Source organism: Haliotis rubra, unplaced genomic scaffold (assembly GCF_003918875.1).
Source record: "Haliotis rubra isolate DU_JTF1 unplaced genomic scaffold, ASM391887v1 Scf68, whole genome shotgun sequence".
NCBI lineage: Eukaryota > Metazoa > Mollusca > Gastropoda > Lepetellida > Haliotidae > Haliotis > Haliotis rubra.
Window position 1 is genome coordinate 245,223 of NW_025767390.1, and position 17,263 is coordinate 262,485.

General features: G+C 41.0%; 2 long non-coding RNA genes across 2 annotated transcripts; both read right to left on the reverse strand.

The window, feature by feature from the left end:
• Nucleotides 1-1,340: 1,340 nt before the first annotated feature.
• LOC124257999 lies at nt 1,341-16,023 on the reverse strand. The gene is made up of 3 exons (XR_006893480.1): nt 15,898-16,023; nt 13,747-13,749; nt 1,341-1,351 (listed from the first exon to the last, which is right to left on the reverse strand). It is a non-coding gene; the product is annotated as an uncharacterized LOC124257999 (long non-coding RNA).
• LOC124258000 lies at nt 5,714-8,093 on the reverse strand. Its single transcript, XR_006893481.1, has 3 exons — nt 8,035-8,093; nt 6,149-6,296; nt 5,714-5,949 (listed from the first exon to the last, which is right to left on the reverse strand). It is a non-coding gene; the product is annotated as an uncharacterized LOC124258000 (long non-coding RNA).
• Nucleotides 16,024-17,263: the final 1,240 nt, after the last annotated feature.

Consider the following 17,263-nt stretch of genomic DNA (forward strand, 5'->3'; position numbering starts at 1 on the left):
GTCTCCCTCTCTCTGTTTCTCTCTCTCTGTCTCTCTCTCTCTCTCTCTCACTGTCTGTTTCTCCCTCTCACTCTCTGTTTCTCATATACACACACATATACATACACACATGCATGCATACATACATACATACAGACACACACACATACATACATACATACATACATACATACATACATACATACATACATACATACATACATACATACATACATACATACATACATACATACATACAGTACAACCAAAAATTATTGAGAATTTAAAGATTGTAATTTTATATATTTTTTCACTCATTACTCACGTATTAAATGTGAATATTAGCAGAACATAACTTCAGATTCAAAGACAGGTGAACAGTTAGTATTATGTCAAGTCACCATGGGCAGCAATGCAGGCTTCAATGCGGCGGGGCATACTACTGATCAAAGAAGTTAGAAAGTCGTGGTCATGCTGTCCCAATATCGGACCACCTCTTCTTTCATTTCAGCAATATTTGTCAGATTTTTCTTATTGACACTTTCCTTCATAAGTCCCCAAATATTTTCTATTGGATTTAGGTCAGGGCTATAGCTTGGCCAATCTAATAATGTCATATTTTGGGTCCGAAACCAGGCCTGAGAATACTTTGAACGATGTTTTGGGTCGTTGTCCAGCTGCAAAATCCAAACATTTCCATAGAACACTTAAGCAGATGGAAGTAAATGTCCTTCGAGAATATCTGTGTACCGCTCACTGTTCATCTTCCCTTCAAATACACAGAGGGGCGTTGCCCCTAACACAGATATGCCACCCCACACGTTAAATTTTGGACTGTAATTTGGGCGCTGATACAAAGGTCTTTCTGTTTGTTTGGTCCAGAATTTCAGTGTATTAGGAAACAGCCACACTGAACTTTCATCTGAGAAAATCACATTGTCCCAGTTAAAATTTCTATGCAGTAAGCACCAGTTCAACCTTCGCTCCTTTTGTTCAGGTTTCATGATCGGTGTTGGAATTCCTCGACATTTCTGCCAACCCATTGCATGCAGCTCAGTGCTAATTGTCTCCTTACAGACAGCCACAGTTCCTCTATCAATCATATCCAGCCTTACGTTTTCTAAACTCCTTCGTTTGTTTTTAGAAACAAGAATACCAAGCCGCCTCCTGTCACCGACAGTCAATTTTCTGGGCCTACCTGCGCCTCCCTGGTGCTCAATGCCATATCCATTTGCAATATTTTTCAAAACACGATAAACAGTGGACAAAGGGATGCCTGCTCTACTTGAAATCACTTTAGCTGATCTGATGTCCTTGTGATAATACTCTAAAATCAACTTCCTCTTCTCTAAATCGTCCATACCGAGGATCACTGAAAATGTCGCCTGCTAGCAAGTAAACAAAGGGGGATAACTCTTCACAAACTAATGAAAAAGGATTAACGGAGTTGTCTCTCTTGAATGAAACCAAGCTCTTGATAGCTGGTCAAGGTTGTTTATACTAGAAATCCAATTAAACATATTCCTAAAATTCTCATTAATTTCTGGTCACACACACACACATACATACACTGTGTCACTATGTTGTCAGCAAATTAGGTACCTGCAACTGGGTTTATTAACGTTGTCAGCGACACAGCTGCCTGGAATTAAATTTTGAGAGTAACGGGTTGGCTACTGAAGCTAGGTATTATGGATGCGGAGCGGGATATTTCTGACTGACCATCCCTGTCCATGTAATCCGCGGCAGTCTGATGAAGCATGCTGTGAGTTAGTCAATACTAGAGACAGCGGTTGTGTCTAACTCCTCCAGGATGTCGCCTGTCTACCACTGCTGCAATAATGTAGTTGAGTCTCCACGGTGACAGTTAGGTGGTCCAGCTCTGGCTGTTGATAGTCCTTGGCTCTTAGTTCAATAATGTAACATGTAATATTGGTGCATGATTTCAAAAGGTATAGTGTTTTGAAATAATGATTTATATCCTGCTGACATGTTACTGTCCTCAGAGGATGATCGTATTATACGTAACGATTCATTGCTCTGAATAACATCGGTCATTTGAAAATATACCTCTTGTGACGTCATCAAATTCATGACGGCATAACATTGTCAGGGCATTGTTCCAAATCTACTGTCAAAACTCTCCAAGGAGATATCGTTAGATCTCACACAAGCAATAGCTCCTCTGGAACACAGTTTTGGATGATAAAACGTGAATGACCCCCCACAGATATTATGTAAGTCCCCCCGCCCCCGCATGTCATGTAAAATGTCATGTCATTACCAAACCACACACACACATAATTTTAATCATATTTTTCAATATTTTTATGTACAAAATTGCTGAATCCCCTAGTTTATGTGTACAAAATTCATGACTGATCCCACCCTTCCTCCACAGAACAAAACTGGTGACCCCCCTAAAAATCATCCCACGCCCCTTCACCAACTAATTCAGAGACTATGGTATTCTTCACTGTGCTCATTCATTATTTTTTTGTCAGTCATTATATGTACAAATATTAATTACGCAACGCTAATCTATTAATCTATTACATGAAGGAAGACAGGCAGGTAGGTTATTTAAGTCTCAGTATCCATATGTACACAAGACATTCTTGTACAATAATGGGAAGTGTATATGGTATATACCCTTGAAACAATACCTTTCATCACATGAGTGAGTGAGTGAGTTAAAATTTTGCATCGCATCGGCAATATTACAGTCATATAGCAATGAAAACAAGGTAATCAATTTATATTTTCACAGATATATATTTAAAACTAGTAATTAAATCTAAAATACTTAAACTACAGAGGTCGGTACAATATAACAACAGGCTATAGATCCCCAGCAACTGAAGGTAGATCACCATACTAGGGGCCATGGTGACGAACAGTACCTTTGCTACCTGCATGGACCCTAGTTGGATTTACACCATCCCTTCAGCCGCTGGCGATTGTAGGAAATATTTAGCCAATGTTTAAGAGAACAAAGTTTTAAGAATCCGGAAAGTTTAAATTTAGCTTTGAATTCATCACATGAAGGTAGAAATATATATGTTAACATATGCACGTATAAAAACACCAGATAAAAGGAAATGGGTATATAAAATTTAAATTGTTTTTCCTTGTTGTCATTAGGACACACGTCCGTTCAATACGTCCCCTGATTAACAGGGAACGGTCCTACCCAATTGGTGTCTTCACGAAATATAATTAAACGACACTGTGTACCTATTTATTCTATTTTATAATTTATTTCTTTATATACTAGCCACATAAAAAAAACTGTGCATTGTCAAAATATTATCCCAGTTGATAAGTACGATAACAATGTCCAAGGTACATATAAACTTTAATGGAGGGATCATGAGACCATAACAAGTCGGGAGAATTTTAATTGAAAAGTCAATCACAATGACGTCACGAGTCCACAAGCGGGACAGGGGTCAAACGACCATGTCACAAGCTCAATAACGGGTATGTCCACCATCGGCATTGAGAACAGCAGTGCATCGACGACGCATAGAGTCTATCAAACGTGCAAGAAAGGCTTGTGGGATGTTACGCCAGAGTCTCTCAAGTTCTGTTGCAAGGTCAAGGACGTTATCTGGCGGATAGGGAGACGGCGTAGACGTCGATCCATCTCGTCCCAAACATGCTCTATCGGGGAGAGATCCGGTGAAATTCCAACGTTGTGGTGTTGCAAGAAATCCATAGCAACCCTTGCCGTATGAGGGCGGGCATTGTCCTGTTAGAATGTTAACCCAGGGCCATGACGTTGCAGAAAAGGAATTGCCACAGGTCGAAGAATCTGATCCCTGTAGCCCACACCAGTTAAGTTGCCCTGAACAATCACCAAAGGAATTCTTTGGCTTGCTGTTAAATCCACCCCTAATCATCACGGAACCATCACCAAATCGATTCCTCTCCAAGACACAGGCCTGTGCATAACGTTCTCCCACGCGTCTATAGGCACGTTGACGTCCATCACTATGGGAAATGTTAAACCTGGACTCATCTGTAAAAAACAACATTTCTCCACCAAAACAAGGGTCTGCGGACATGATTTCGGCACCACATTCGGCGAGCTTGTCGATGACGTTGTGTCAGGATAGGCCGTATGGCGGGACGTCGTGATCTGATCCCGTGATGACGTAAACGTTGTCGAACTGTGTTGGGGTGGATACGGCGAAGTCCCGTGATGGTTCGGGCAGTCATCACTGCAGTCTGAAACCTGTGGCGAAGATGGGTCACCCTTATCCATCTGTCCTGTCTTGGCGTTGTTACACGTGGACGTCCAGAACGTGGCCGATCGATGACGTCATTTGTGTTCTGGTAGCGTCTCACCAGTGCAGAAATGATGTTCCGGTGGCAGTGGAAATGTGCAGCCACTTGTCGTTGAGACATTCCTCCACGGACCATCCCAATGGCCTCATGACGTTGTGCAGAAGTGAGCCTTGGCATGCTATGCGTTTCAATAGCCGTTTAATTTTTTGAACGATCGCAAGGGCAGGGGTTGAGCTTTCCAAAGTGACTGTATTGTGTGGCATTCATTTGCTCTGTTTCTCTTTCCCGGAATGCACGTGCAACAACGTATTGCGCGTCTCAAGGACGAACCCACTGACGTCACGGAACGTGACAGGTGCATGCATGTTGGATACATGTCACTAATCTCTGAGTTTAAATCCTTATGTGTCTACACAGGTTTGATAAATTTAGATTTTATATTTTTGTATGCAGAGTTTGTATGTGCCTAGTATACTACGTCACTGTCAATGTTGTACGACCGCTAGTCGTATCCCCATTGCAACAAAATATACACTTATATATAATTCTTGGTTTTTAAAGGAAATTGATTTGATTCATAAATTTTGATCATGTACTGTAAGAAATAAGTTCTTTTTAAATTTGGTCGAATGAAAACATATCTATGATTGTCACTGGCTGGACCCCCGGAAGTGGTTGAAGTAGCGTAAAATAATTGTATTCCGAAGAGGGTACTTAGGACCACAGCATCATTGCCAGAATTTTAAACGTAGAATGTTTGTAGTTTTAAGTTATGGCTAAATTGCTCAAACTTCGCCAACAGTTGAAGGGATGATGTAAATCCAGCTTGGGCCCATGCAGGTAGCAAAAGTAATGTAAGTCCCCATGGTCCCTAGCATGGTGATCTGCCTTTAGTTGCTGGCGATCAATAGCCCGATTTGATATTATGTTGTTTTCAAATGATTTAGCATTTTACACTAAATTAAACTAGTTTTAACTAGTAGTCCTTATAGTTTCCTTCGCTGACAGGTTTTTAAAGAGTATGAATATATTTATTCTCAGTATTTGACTTTTTGTCGTCACGATATGGCTTAAATATTGCTGATGTGTCGTAACATTTTAACTCACTCACTTACTCATGTAACTGGTGTTACATTTATGTGATACCTTTCTCTGTTGAAACAAGGGAGAGACAGAGATTCCCAATATGCATCCTGACGTATCTCCTGAAGTCAGACCTCCACGTCCAGTTCCTTTGACAGGGTATTGGCAGATACAATGTGTATATGTTATTTCGCCAAAAGTTTTGGAAACACGAATTTGGTTGTTACCGAGTTTGGCTTTGCACATTGGTTACATTTGTGTTTCATATACATGGAACATTCCAACAAGGCTCTGACAAAGCAACCTGTCGGTCAATCATTAACACCGTTATGATAAAATAGGTTACTGATAATTCTTCGGAATGTATATTCATATGATCTTCTTTGTTTATGATATTACAACCACATTTAAACTATGTCAACCAAAGAAATCTGTTATCCTGTAGTATATCTGCCAAGTCCTTCTTGTATCTGTTGTAAAAATTGTCCAGCAAGACACGGGTCTTTTCAAGCATCGGTCCCTTAAGTATCTTCTTCTTACTGACCCGTTGATGAGGCACGTTAGTAATGGAAGTCATCGACTCTTCGGTATAATCTGAAATACAATGTCGCTTTGAATGAGTTGTCCTCAAGAGGGAATGTGTGTATGGCAGTAAATGAGTTGATCCAGAATGTTGATGTCTCTGGACCATAAAGTGAGGATTATGTTATCTTTCCCTTCACAACACTGAACTCTGCTCCCCTCGGTTACAAGATAAAAATATATTGTGAAACGGGAACAAAAAGAAACTCACTCAGATTCAGATGGTTGAACACTTTTGTTAGCTGAGCTTTTGGATCTTGATCATGGTCCTCTGTTCGCAATATAAGGAATTGCTCTCTGGGAAAAACCTTCAGCCATTCTCGCATGAATACGGAATAACACCCTAAGAAAATACGTGTCTGTGAAAGAAAAGTACATGTTGTTATCTGAGGTAACGTACATCAGTTCAATCCTTCTTCACCGTGAAAGGTTGTACTGGTTAGTTTGTAGACAGAACAAAAAACAATCACCATTCAGTTGAAAGAGTCTTAAATTCCAAAAGATGAACACAAGTTCAGAAGTATAATTAACATGAAACTTAACACGTATGATCACATGTCAAACTATGATACCAATCGTTGTCAGTAAGAAAATCAGCACAACAGATCCAAAGTCAGTATCGCCCGTGACCACTCTTAGTGACTTTTACTTCCATGCATCTTCTGTACATGGAGAACATTAGTCGGTTGACGAAGGCAATCCGTAGTTGTCGGCCTTGGTCGTACGTCATCTGCTCGCCTTTGAACCTTGTCCAACATGCATTCTATAGGGTTTTAAGTCTATGGTTAAAGCTGTCGATTACATGATTCAGCTGTCATGTGTGCGCTGACTGTGTGGGCACGGGCGTAGTCTTTATGGTAGACGAAATTATCGACTACACTATTGCCTCTTCATTGTAAACCAAAAGTCACTGTGTTCTTTAATCTGATTGGTTGAAAAATATGATCGAATGGTATTCGATTCCCGGAAATTCGCTGCGTATTAATACGTACAAACATCGCTCACACCATTGTATTGTTACGTCGTCAGTTGGGATGACGTCATTCAAATCATATTGTGATGTAAAGTCTGAATGACGTCACAAATGAACAGTTCCAGATGCTACCATGGGAAACAGCCGAAACGGCCGGCTGATGACATTTCACTGCTGTACCCGTACTCGATGCCACGGGAATATTTCATTTGAAACCTCCGGCTGACACCGTCGGTTCCAAATAAATTCCCGTGCTTCAAATACTCAATAACACCCGGAAATTGTTTTATATGTTTTCTCCGTGATCAGCAGTATTCCAGTTATATGACGGTTGTCTATAAATAATCGAGTGAGTGAGTGAGTTATTATTTAGCGTCACATCGGCAATATTTCAGCCATATCGTGACGAGAATAATCTAGTTATAAATAATCGATTCTGGATAAGACAATAGAGGTATTCTCATCATGAGCATTGATTTGACGATGTCATCAAATACGTCAGCGAGCAGGACCACACGATCCCGTTAGTCGCCTCTTACGACAGACGTCATTGCAGATGTACTGATGCGTTTATGGCGGCTTCCAACTATTTGTCGTGCACTTTCTGCAGACCTTATGGAATGTTTCTGAAAATGTTGAGGCAAAATCTGTCGGTCCTGTGCAGCTTCATCACCCAAGGTCGACCATGGTGCTGTTGATGACCTGTGGATGGTTCTCACGCGGAGAGTACAAGCATTACCAAGCAATTATGCAGTCTCGCCAGCATGCAGTCTTACTTAAGCCTGCTTTCCAAGTATAATTTGGCATGGAGGTGGTATCTATTCAAGAATGATTGGTCCATGTGTTAAGGTGCCTTTTATGAATAAAATGTACAACAAAGTTCTCGTCCATTTAGGTACCAAGGTCGTTTGCTAAGCTGCATTTAGTTTATTGATATTTGTGTCATTGGCAATGTTTTCTCCCTTAATATTAGATTTGGATAAAGACTAGTGTAAAACAACGAGATACTTTAGTTTTAAACAGATCCTTTGACATTTCAGGAACTTTCATAAATAATATCAAGAAGTGATGTTTCAATTGCGTTAAATTTCTGACGTTGTCACTTGTCAAAAGACATATCCTACCCGAAGTCTTTGTGCTATGTCCAGGCTGTACAGACATTGCTCCACAGTGTGGTTCTTCATACAGGCCTCCTCGATCCGAATATCTCCAGTCACAGCCTTATGGAAATCTGCAGCTGAACTTCCACCCATCATCACGTAGTCAGAATATAACCTGCAATCATATGGCATGCATGTGTGAATAAAGAACGACATTACGGAAATGAGCGCTCAGTACGTTATGAAGTGTTTACGTTTTGACGTGATGCTGAGGGTTCAAGCTGAAACTAATTGACGTGATAAATGTTATGTTTAGAAGTTTACTTTTCACTCGAGTTCCTTTATTATTTTGTCTGCTGTAATGCAATAGTTATGTAAAATTCACATAAATTTCACACAATTGTTTGCCCTTCAGAATGGTAAGCGTATGTCAGTGCAAGTTATTTCAGTGTGTATAGAAAGGAATGGGTACCTTCAAAATAGTAATAATCTGAAACAGGGTAAATAATTGCAGTTTTCAACAAATAACAAATAAAGATACAATATTGAATTTCTACAAATGTAATATGTAACGAAATACTTGTTTCTATAACTTGTTTTCTATATACTTATCGTATAATTTTCATAATTGCATTATTCTCCTTCTGTCACAATACACTTGGATGCCCTTGTCGGAAAGTCACGTGTGCCTAGCCATGCAAACTTCGTATCTACTTCTAAGCTGTTTGTGTACTAATTGCATTAGTTATGATTGTTACCTGCAACGATGATACACCTGAGGGATTATTTGATTAGAAAACTATCAATCCATTGGTCGCAATATTTATTTTTCATAATACTAAAATCTAACTTCTGATGCAAAAGAGACATTTCAAAGGTGAGGTCTGAATATCAATCATGCTTTTCTTGTATCTAACCAATCACAATGCTGTCAAAAGGGACCGAAAATTAAATAACTTAAACAGTTTGACTGGTTTATTAAAAAAACAGTCAGATTTCTTAGCCTGTATATAGGCTTCGAAGAGGTTTCGGGTGAACAGGCCAAGAAAATGCAGGGAAGGTCAGGTGTGTTGGGGTGAAAATATCTGAGGCTGTATATTCCAACGAACTTTTCTTTTTCCATGACGCCCACTACATATTCTGGTCGTACTATGGCTGGACCTCCTAGTTAAAACCATAAGCATAGCGTAGTCGGTAACCATGTCGCTAAGATAGGGTGTCTGTGCAGACGCTGGGCATCCACTAACAAACTAACATTCATTACATAATATACATTTCATATCAATATTTTGACACAATCACACATTGATGGCTACCAGTGGGAAGTAAATGGCATTGAGCAGTGAACAGAAAGCATTCTCTTTCACTTTCTCCATATGAGATCCGGGTTAGAATTGGTCTTCAGCAACCCATGCTTGTCGTAAGATGCGACTAAAGAGATTTGAGACTAACGGGATGGGGTGGTCAGGTTCGCTGACTTTGTTGACGTATGTCAGCATATCCCAATTGTGTAGATCAATGCTCATGCTGTTGATCACTGGATTGTCTAGTCCAATCTTGATTACCCATGAAGGTCCGGGTTAGAATATTGATCTTCAGTAACCCATGCTTCTCGTAAGAGGCGACTAACAGTATCGGGTGGTCAGGCTCACTGACTTGGTTGACACATGTCATCGGTTCCCAATTGAGCAGATCGAAGCTTATGCTGTTGATCACTGGATTGTCTGGTCCAGACTCGATTATTTACAGACCGCTGTCATATAGCTGGAATATTGCTGAGTGCGCGCAAAACAATACTCACTCACTCCAGACTCGATTATTTACAGACCGCCGCCATATAGCTGGAATATTGCTGAGTGCGGCGTTTAACTAGAAACAATCAATAAATCCTCAATGGAAGGGAGTGCTGCTCTTCTCAACACAATGCACATATGCTTGGAGCAGTGCCTTATTACTTTGTGGCTTCAGTGCCTAATTCCCTTGTGTCTTCACAAGAGAATCATCACAACTTGATATGTGCAAAAGTGCGCAGCTCCGGATACGATTGAGGGAAGACCAAAGGTGGCGGGCTCTATTTTCTGACATAATTCTACGTGTGAGGGTATCAATGTTCTGAATTTCTTGTTTCGTCCGATCAACAACACCAAAAGAATATGAGAGGACGGACCCAGCATAAATATTGGTGGCTTTGAATTTAAAAAAAATGGATTCTGCCCAAAGTTTGTCCTATATTAAGGCATTCTGGAGTCTGTCTCTAACCTGCACCCGTAAGTACGTATTGTCCTAATCTTCCACTATTTGGCAAATAACTTCTCTCTCAAGTAAATTGACAGATGTTCCTGTTTATCCCCCGCCACGCGTTTAGCGTGAAGCGGGGGGATATAGTATTAGGCTCCGTCCGTCCGTACGTACGTACGTACGAATTGAAATATCTTAAGAACCGTTGACTAGATTCTTCTAATATTTGGAACCTAGGTTCATCGCAGTATATCGAAGGTCCCAGTCAGGTTTGGTGACCTTGACCTTCATTTCAAGGTCACAAATTGACTTTAACGTTCTACTCTTGGCAGGGAGATATCTCAAGAACCGTTCACTAGATATTCTTAATATTCAAGAACAAGCTTTATCTAGGGAAGGCGCAGGGCCCAGTCGATTTGTGTCGCCATGACCTTTACATAATTTTCAAGGTCATGGCGACACTTTGAAGATTTCAGCATATTCACCTGCATGTTATGCTTGTCAGCAAGATACCTCAAGAACCATTAACTGGATTTTCTTCATATTTGACACCAAGGTTCATCTAGGAAAAGTGCAAGTTCCAGTCGATTTTGGTGATCTTCACTTAATTTTCAAGGTCAAAAAGACACTTTGAAGATTTCATCATGTTAAATCGCATGTTAAGATAGTCAGCAATATATCGCAAAAACAATTCACTGGGTTTTTTCATATTTGACACCAAGCTTCATCTAATAAAGGCGCAGGGTCCAGTCGATTTTAGTGACCTTCACATAACTTTCAAGGTCATTGCGACACTTTGAAGATTTCAGCATGTTAACCTGAATTCACTGGATTTTCTTCATAGACTTTCAAGACTTCCCTTGAATGTTTTTCAATAAGCAATTTTTTTGGTACCATTTTTGCATATTTCATACACTATGACATTCATGTCAAGGTCAAAGTCAGTCTTGAAAATATTTGTGTGTTTGGATAACTTAAGAGCAAGATATCAAGAGAGGTTGACTGGTCATGTTGACATTTAACTTCATCTTAAACTTTCATTACTTTTTAAGTTTGATTTGATAATTTGCTGCGGGGGCTTATGTCACCTTAGATACAATGCTTGTTCTGTCTTACATAATTAACAGGCACTTGTTCTACCCCTGGAATATTAGTGACCATCGCTAAACATTACCCACTGGCCCATTTACCAAGTATACGATTGTTGCAGAACGAAATACAAAAAAACAAACACGTTGAAACACAAAAGAAGTTCCCACCTGTCAGTTGGATTCCTAAAGATGATGATGAACTTTGGATCTGTATACACGTGTCTCATAAGATGGGGTGTCATAACCACTGGTTTCTCTAAACCTGCATTTTGAGGTATTTTTGGCCATCCTCGGAAATCGGAAAAATCTGATGGAGTTGCGTCACCTAGACAAAAGAGAGAGTGATTGAACGAGTATGTTTTAACAAAGCTTAAATGAGTATTTCGGTTATCAAAGCATACAACTTTATCAATATCACCTTCTTGTAAATTCCGATATTATTATCAAACTTATGTGACTTCAACCAAATGAAGATTAGATGATTACACGCGCCACGCGCACGCTCTCACACCCATCCATCCATCCAAGAGATCAGCCACATTCTTCAAAATGCCCAACCTCTGAAACCAAACCTCATCCAAGGAGGGAAACAAACCATAGATGACCGCCAGGAGTGAGTGAGTTTAGTTTTACGCCGCACTCAGCAATATTCCAGCTTTATGGCGGCGGTCTGTAAATAATCGAGTCTGGACCAGACAATCCAGTGATCAACAGCATAAGCTTCGATCTGCTCAATTGCGAACCGATGACATGTGTCAACCAAGTCAGCGAGCCTGACCACCCGATCCCGTTAGTCGCCTCTTACGAGAAGCATGGGTTACTGAAGATCAATATTCTAACCCGGACCTTCACGGGTCTGACCGCCAGGAAGACCCACAAATCACCACTGCCTCACCCTTCAAGGGACGAGCCACAGGCCACCTGGATAAGGATACTAACATGCTTTCAGACACCCCACCCACATGAAGTTCATGAAAGCTCCCATCACAATACCATGTCTCCTTAAACCACCTTTGATGATCACATGCTCTTGAAATATTGGGTTCACATTGTTTTATTTTCACAAATGCTGAAGTCTTTCAACACAAAGTTCATATAACTTCATAAAGCTTCTATTGATACGTAAAGCATTGTTATGCAAGCGGACACGTTTCCATTACGTCACCAGCTCCTTCCCTTCAACTGGTTATCAGTTCTGTAGACAAATGTGCTTAGAAGAAAAGGGATCCACACATATTTTGAGCGGCGAAGCGTTTGCTTAAATGTTGTAATTCACATTGTGGTTTAATAGGGTTTTAAGGGTTATGAAATATATTTTTACTCTCTTCCGGTTTATTAGGATTTTTAATTGACAACAACATTACAATAAGCATGATGTTTCGCATTATTCAGTGCAGTAGAAGTCTTGAATACTAATAATAAAAGATATGTAAATATATTTGTGTTTGCAACCTACCAACAGCCACAAAACATTCTCCAAAACTAAGTTCCATCAAGTGAATACCTCCAACTAATATTCAAGTAATATTCCTGTGCCAACTAATGAAGGGTTATCTTGTTGTACATAGCCGAGGCCAATGATGTCGATACAACACACCAATAAAGGTGTTCAACTATAGAGAGCTGCATCATGACGTGCTTCAGTGAACGATGTTGGACACGGTAGGGCTGTCAGTATGAGTGCGTATGATTACAACATCGATGTGTTTCTTACACAAAACCTTTGAGATGGACTTTAATTTCGAGACTTCATTAAATTCTGATTTCGAGGCTTTGGTGTGGGTAAATGTGAGTTGATTGGTGGCGAAGGTTTGTCCTCAGGTTCTGACATTGATCTTCACAAAGCAAGCCAATAAATGGAATCTAACTTTGTTAATTTGCTATCCTGTTACAGACGCTCGCAAGTAACTTCATCGAAAATAGCTCAAACAAGTGACACTTATGAACAAAGCGCAGATTCAAGTTTAGCAAGGTTTGGCCAACCAATATCAAACCTTCATCTCAAGAATTTGTATGATTCAACATATACTGCAATCAAGAGTATGTGGGCACGTCGCTTGTATTGGGTGTGGGTAAAAGAAGGACGTAGGAGGGACAGAGGAGAGGGCATAAGGAAAGAAAGGAAGCCAAATGTAGCATTGATGGTTTTCATATCAGGGTCAGAAATCAGAAGGCGAGGGATATCGTGAGAATACGCTTTATGAAATTGCCTCATCCCTGCGAAAATATTATATGAGAAGAAATGGTAGATGTGTGAATGAAATCGTTACATTGCAGACTCAAAAACGTCTCTAAAAAGATCCAGGGCACAAATGAACCTGACGATTCCATCAGCTATGATGTTGTTCATATCCTTCAATACTGAAGAAGCTTTGTAAATCCTCAGCCTGAATGAACCACCTGACACCAACTTCTCCATAGACTCCTTCACCATCCTCACCAAATCATGCATAACCTCTACCAATTTTACCTGTAGAGACGACTCCCAAGATCCCCTCTCAAACCTGTTTGTTGGAATATGAAAGATGGATGACACCTTTGTTATCCTCAGAAAAGACCAGTACCCAACCCACTACTCAAACAACCCCGTATCAAGTTAACCATGGACACAGAGAGCAACAAACTCGCCTTTATCAACGTCCTTGTTTCCAGACACCCAGCAACAAGATCAAACCATAGTCCACAGGAAGCCCATCCACTTAATACATTCACGTAAATTCTAACTATCCCCCCAAAAACATAGCCTGGCGTCATTTCAACTCCAAACAAACAACCAAGGAACATCTGTCCAAGCAAGCATGACCTTGTAAATGAACATGAACCCAGTATCGAACCAAGTAAGATTGGTTTTTGTTTGTTGTTTAACGCCGCACTCAGCAATATTCCAGCTATATGGCGGCGGTCTGTATACAATCGAGTCTGGACCTTATCATTCCAGTGATCAACACCATGAGCATCGATCTACGCAATTGGGATACGATTACATGTGTAAACCAAGTCAGCGAGTCTGACCACCCGATCCCGTTAGCCTCATCTTTCGACAAGCATGGGTTGCTGAAGGCAAATTTTCACCCGTATCTGAACGGTTTCCAACCAAATTAATCCAGAGGAGCATTTTCAATACATTTCCACTACACTCCAGCCAAACCTACATTGTCAATTCTTCGAATCGAAGACAAGTGAGCGCCAGTAGGCTCCACTGTCTTTTCGTCAAGTACTTATGGTTGTTAATGTGAATCTGTTACATGTCAGGGGCGGTGGGGTAGCCTAGTTGTTAAAGCGTTCGCTCGTCACGCCGAAGACCCGGGTTACAATGTGTGAAGCCCATTCCTGGTGTCCCCCGCTGAGATATTGCTGGAATATTTCAAAAAGCGGCGTAAAACCTCATTCATTCACTCACTGTTACTGGTCACAAAATAGAAACATACCTCTCTTCACTTGGCTGCAGTCACTTCAGCTTGATAATGGTGAAAGAAACTAAGTAGAAAACGTTGCTCTATGCAATAAAATTGTTATCCATAAAAGTTCGCTATTCAGTAATCCACGCCTTCAATGCCAATCAAACAATAAATGTTTCAGCTATACCACGACGCGTCAGGAAGCTCGTCTTTGGCGTTGACGTACAGTAAGTACAATGATTTATATCATGTATATTCATCACGTCTACTACCTGTAATCATGTTGTGGTAGCCTGTTTCTGTAGTTGTCTGTTCAATCCGTGGCGTGGCTTCAGCAAACATATCTTGAAAGCAGCTAAAGTTGCACGGTGTCCTTCTTTTCATGCTAAATTCATAACCTGTGAAAATGTCAGCAATTTGCATAAATCATACTCTAGTGGTACATCGTTAAACAATTAAATGTTTCTGCTGCAGTAAAATATTGTTGTTATAATGAATTACTGAGTTGAGTTTTACGCAGCAATATTCCAGCTATAATCGAGTCTAGACCAGACAACCCTGTGATAAACAGCATGAGCATCGATCTATGCAATTGGGATATGATGACATGTGGCAACCAAGTCAGCGAGCCTGACCACCCAATCCCGTTAGTCGCCTTTACGACAAGCATGGGTTACTGAAGTCCAATCCTTACCGGGATCTTCACTGGTTCAACAGTACATGTATTTTGGTCCCCTTCTCCTGGGCCCAGATTTTCGAAGCTCTCTTAGCGCTAAGATAGTCGTAAGTTAATGTTAATGTATGGCACTTACGACTATCTTAGCGCTAAGAGAGCTTCGAAACTCTAGGTTGTTATCAATTCAAACCCGGATCTTCACGGGTTTGTCGTTACAAAACTTGCTCTTCTGCATTATATACACAAAGAAAAATGTTAAGCACCCCTGATACTTTTTATGAATTTTTTCCCCATTCTTTAAAATAGTGATACAAAGTATAATAATGGGAAGAGTAGAGTTTGCGCTGGACGATATAACCAGTGATGCGTGACAATCGCACTCGTGTCGCTTGTGGCATGCACGTGCAACATGCTACCTTCGAGGATCACACAAAGCATCGCAATATATCGCAAAATGAAAATTCTCTGCAATACCCACCCCTACAAAGCAGTATGGCCCAATTGTATTTGTGGGTATCTAACGTTGGCTGAAACGGTCATTCAAGCATATTCATTGAACATGGCACGGAGACGATTGTCAATCGACACTAGGAATCAGATTATTGGTATGCATACCTTAGGAATGTCCTGTAAGGCAATTGGACGAAATCTGGGCTACCATTACACTGTTTTTAGCCGTTTAGTCCGGAAACATGCGCAGACCTGAAGTGCAATGGACCGCCCAAGGTCTGGAAGACCTCCTGTCACTACACCGCGTGAAGACTGACACGACTGATACGACATGCACGCCGAGAACCCTTCAGTACAAGTCCTCAGCTGAAGAGAAGTGGTGACCCAATCGACCCATCAGCACCAGAATAGTCAGAAATCGTCTCAAAGCGGCAGGATTGAAGGCCAGAAGAGTCATTAAACGTCCCTTGTTGAGAGACCACCATAAACGTGCATGACTGGCTTAGTGTTTGGCCAGACGACACTGGAATCTGAGGACCTGGAGAAAAGTCTAGTCCTGCAGCCAGTCATTGTCCCTCATTCCAATAACCATCCACTTGCTACACGACCCCCAGTACATGGACGACAACGCCAGGCCTCATGGATCACGTGTCGTAGTGGATTACATGAGGACCAATGACAACTCTACCATAGCCAGCGTTAAGCCCATATCTGAATCCTCTGGAGCATGTGTGGGACATTATAGGGCGGCGAATCCAGGCACGGTACCCTCCAGTACAGAATTTACATCAGTTGGAGGCTGCTCTGGATGCTGAGTGGTTGTTATTGACCCAAGAACAGATCCGACGTCTGACTGGAGGCATGAATAGGTAGGGTGGAATGTGTCATCCGGGTACGTGGCGGGTCCACCCGGTACTGATTAGTCTCACTGAACAGTACTGATTAGTCTCACTGAACACGTACACTGGTGTCTTCAAGGAATATTTTCATGTGACAATATCAATGTCAACACCCTTTCATTGACTTGCAGCTCCATACTTTAGGGTTTTTGTTTCGGGGTAAAAACAGTACCTGTGATAACATGACGCTGTTGCTATTAAATCCTAACACAGCTAACCGATGTTGCGTTTCTGTCGTGCCAGATGGTTGTTCTATCAGATAGCATTTGAATGTCCGAGCATTTAGGGTCATTGCCGACCTGAAATGTGTTTTGCCTTTTGGCATTGTGAACATATCAGGGAGTGGTTAACTTCTTTTTTTTGTATATGTGGGGTGCGAATCTTGTTTTCCCCTGCTTACTGGTGTCTGTCCAATACAGACTGACAGGAGCGGTGGGGTAGCCTAGTGGTTAAGGCTTTCGCTCGTCACGCAGAAGACACGGGTTCGAATCCCCTCATGGG